Source organism: Marmota marmota, unplaced genomic scaffold (genome assembly GCF_001458135.2).
Source record: "Marmota marmota marmota unplaced genomic scaffold, marMar, whole genome shotgun sequence".
Lineage (NCBI taxonomy): Eukaryota > Metazoa > Chordata > Mammalia > Rodentia > Sciuridae > Marmota > Marmota marmota.
In genome coordinates, this window is record NW_026000249.1 from 3,035,608 (window position 1) to 3,039,809 (window position 4,202).

At 43.7% G+C, this 4,202-nt stretch overlaps 2 long non-coding RNA genes across 2 annotated transcripts in view; one reads left to right on the plus strand and one right to left on the minus strand.

Moving 5' to 3' along the window:
* Positions 1-4,122, plus strand: part of LOC125614140 — a 17,467-nt gene extending 13,345 nt beyond the window's left edge. Inside the window, exon 2 of the long non-coding RNA XR_007344787.1 lies at positions 3,224-4,122. This is a non-coding gene — a long non-coding RNA (uncharacterized LOC125614140). The remainder of the gene's footprint in view (positions 1-3,223) is intronic.
* The window catches only part of LOC125614139, a 17,249-nt gene that overhangs the window by 10,796 nt on the left and 2,251 nt on the right, over positions 1-4,202 (minus strand). The gene's annotated exons all lie outside the window — the stretch shown is intronic.

The window sequence follows — 4,202 nt, forward strand, 5'->3', positions numbered from 1 at the left end:
TTTTTTTTTTTTTTTTTTTTTTTTGTATTTTGGAGACAGGATCTCACTGAGTTGCCTAGCTCCTTGCTTTTGCTGAGACTGGCTTTGAACTCATGATCCTCCTGTCTCAGCCTCCCAAGCTGCTGGGATTACCGGTGTGTGCCAAAAAGCCTAGTTAGTAGGCAATTCTTTTGCCTCTCTCTGTCTCTGTCTTTCAAATAAGGATTTAAAACTCCCACCCAAGGTTATGGCCAGCACATCCTAACTCACTTATAAATGGTGCTTCCCTAAGGTTGGCACGTGGATACTAAGTGGATTTAACTCCCTAGAGAAGAAAGCAAGGTTATTAAAGCCACAGGTTCAGGAGGTGGGTTCAAGAACCTTCCTTACCTAAGAAAGTCAACTGAAAGCAGTATAATAAATACTTATTGAACAAGTGTTATCTACTAGGCATTTTGGAAAACAGCAGCCTGTCCTCTCCCATTTTTCTGGTGGTCCTCAGGTATAGGCTCAGGGGCTAGAGGTGGAGGCTTTTATGAGTTCCTTAGCAAAAATAATAGAGAGTGACTACCTGTTGGGTAATCCCAATGATGAAGCCTCAGTTTCTCCATCTGTAAATTTCTCCTCATTTGTTGGGCATGAAAGAAGAAAATGAATGTAAATCTCTTATTACATTGGGAGACTGACTATTGGAAGTCATCAAGCAAGGAATGTTGTTTTTTTATTTGCTGTAAAACTAATACAAGGTCACATTTTATTGATACTTTATCAGAGAAACAATATATAGCCATATATTATTTATGTAGAAATACTATATAATAGGATACTAAATTTCTATGAAAGAAGATCTAAAACTTTTAATTAATTCCAAACACCAAAACATACATTATTTTATTTTCTTCTCAAATTTCCATTCTAAATAATAATAATGATATGCCTAGTACAGTGGCACACACCTGTAATTCTAGCTGCTCAGGAGGCTGACGCAGGAGGATAGTAAGTTCAAGGCTAGCCATAGTAACTTATTGAGACCCTGTGTCAAAATACAACAAAAAGGGTTAGGAATGTAGCTCAGTGGTAAAGCACTCCTGGGTTTGATCCCCAGTACCACAAAATAATAATAAAGGTACAAAGAGATTATTAATTAACAGAACCTCACACTGTCCCAAGCACTAAATCCTCCCACAACCCACGGAGGTAAATACTGAGATTAACCCATCTTACAGATGAGAAAATTCAGGTCAGAACAATTAATTAATATGATTAGATTCACACAACTTTTAAAAGTATTCCTTTCATCTGCATTTCCCTTTATCTACCTCACCCTTCCCTTTCCATTCCCTTTACTGATTGGCAAGTCAAGGCCAATTACAACTTCAGCAAGCTGCCTCCCTTTTTCCCTTTCTACCTACCCACTGGCCCTCTTTCTATCAATATCTACACACAATGGAAGGCTGTTTGTAACCAACTAGAAAATTTCTCCAGATGTGTACAAATTTCTGCTCCTCCATCTCTTTTGGAGACTTGGCTTCTGTAAGGGGTAGCCCTTCCTAAGGCAAAGTCCTTGCAGAAGCAGCAAGGAGATGATAGTGGCATTCCATTGTTCTCAGGAGGCGTGGGGAGGAAAAACAGAATTTACTACAGCAGCTGGGTGAGAGGAAATGGAATCACAGGACTGACAGAAATGGTGACTGCAGCTGCCAGTAGAACAGGCCAAAAAGTCACTGTGTACGATCTTTTCTGTGTTCCAACAATGAAGTAGACTCCCAGGCCAGTCAACATAGGGTAATGATGATAGGAACGTGTTACCAGAGAGGTGACATCTGATGCATACAGAAACAGGTCCTGGGCCCCTTTTGGAGGGCAGGAAGGCAGCCAAGTCACCTAGCAGAGTACTAACTGGGGAACCAGACGGTCACCTGCCCTGCTCAACCCCCACCCCCTTCCTCCCCAGGAAAAGGGAAGTCAAGTAGACAAGAAATGGGGAAGTCCTAACTGTTCCTACTGTGACATTTAAGTGTCTATATAATAATCGATGCTGATCCCCAGTGAGACCAAAGCCTCTACCATAAAAGTGAATAGCGCAGGATTTCTGAAACATTTCCTCAGGACACAGAAAAGGAGAAGAAATATTTTGCACACTGCTTTGAATCTCAGAAATAATCACAAGGAGGCCTTTTCATAAGTAATGAGACTTTTTCATTTCACAAGCCATTTGCAGGCACAGGACATGGGATTTCTAACTAATTTTCAGGAGCAAGTGGGTCACTGCTACTCACAAAGACAGGTGCCATTTTGAAAGCTGTTCTTCTCTACCTAAATCTTCCATTTTCCAGATGCACTTCGGAAATGTCCAAGTGCTGAAAATGTCCCCTTCAAAACACAGAGTTCAACTTTTAATTTAACCTGAGGATATTAGAAATAATGGGACTGTAGTCTTCAGAAATCAACACGGTCCTCCTTAGCAATCACTTTTATAATTTATGAAAATAAGGAACGAACAGGAAAGTAAAGAACTTCCTCATTGTCAGGCAGCAAGTCAATAGCAGAGCTTGAACTTGACTTATCTTTTTAAGGGGGAGGCATTGTACTCTATAAAATTTCAAATTACCTTGCTCCCAGCATATACTATGGTTATTTGATTTGAGTGCTCACAAAAATCATAGCAATTAAAAATATGGATGCCACAGCGATGAAACTTAAAAAAAAAAATCCTTTAAGGCTTCTTCACTTTCCACCCAAGTCAAGGGAGAACACAGGCGAGGAAGACAAAGAGGACCGGGTGGGGACAAGGCCCTCCTGTGGTCTAAAAGCTGAGTCAGAGGATCGTACCCCTGCAGCGGGCGAGGTCCTTGTGTGAGGGTCACTGGCACCCTAGCTTAAGGATGTCTTGAAGCAAACAAAGCCAGTTTAACGGTAAAGGAATGCCTGTACCCCTAGGTACCAACAGGGTCCTTAGTTACCACGCGCTAGTCCGCCGTAGCCGTTAGGACCGTTGTTGAAAAAATTCATTATGATATAATGAAACTTAAGGGAGGAAAATAAATTATGAAAGAAGATTTGCAGGATGGGCATTTGCTCATTTTATTTTTCCGCTATCGTTGTATTAGGGTGCGCGGGTGAACATCGTGCGCGTGGCGTGGGGGAGGGTGGCAAACGCCCCACAGGCCTCCGGACGCCTTTCCGGAGACGCGGCGCGAAAGAGTTAAGCGGGCTCGTGGATGACATCACCTCATTTACATAGGAGCGCCAATATAGCGGCGTGCGCCGCGCCCCGCCCGACACTCGGCGGCGGTCACTTCGCAGACCAGACTTCTCTCGTTCAGGCGTCTTGCTCCGGTGAGCCCCCGGGCCCTTTTTTCCCTTCCTTGGTCCCTTGGGACCCTTCCAGTTGGGCGCCAGCACTCGACCCCTTCATCTACGACCCCTATTAAGGCGTCTCTAAATCCGAGTCCGGGGGAAGGTCGTTTTGGGGACCGTGGGGATGTTAAACCCTTCCAGATGCTAGATAATAGGAACGCGATCTTGACTTTTTTTTTTTTTTTTAAACCCTCAAAATCCAGCGTCTTGCCGTGCAGGTTCAGGGGGAAATTTAATTTTTTCCCCCTTAAAGGCATTCTGTATTGTCTTTTGAGTTCAGAAACAGAACGATCCTTTGTTCTAACGCACGTTCTACCGAGCCTTGAGCTTCAACGATTCTGTATCCCCCTAGCCTCCGATGCCTTCTTGGGCTGTCCAGGTTTAGTGTGGGCTGGGCTGTATCGTCAAATTTTGAAAGTCCTTCTTACAGAGGAGTGTGAGCAAAGGATGCTTAGTTGTCCCTAATGCAGATCAGGATTGATTTATGGGGTGGTGAGGAGGCAGCTTTGTGAGCCGCTGGCTGCATTGTTGAGCGCGAGAGAGGAAGCGCGTAGGGCGGTGGTCCGACGCTCGCAGCTGCCGCCTTTGTGAGAGGGGAAAACTAGACCCCGTGCATCTTTTGGGAGAGATCACATCCAGAAAATGGAAACACATTTTTGCCACCTTGGCTCCATTTTCAGGATTTTTACTCGATTTTCCCCCATTTTAACTTGGAAGTGGCTTCGTTATTCTCTACTTGTTCAACGGGATTTTGATTTACCATTCCGCAATGATCAATTCCATTACTCGGAAAAATCCAGCCTTGAAGCCATCTTCCCCCACGTTTTGAAATATTGAGGGGGAGGTCTTTTTTTTTTTTTTTT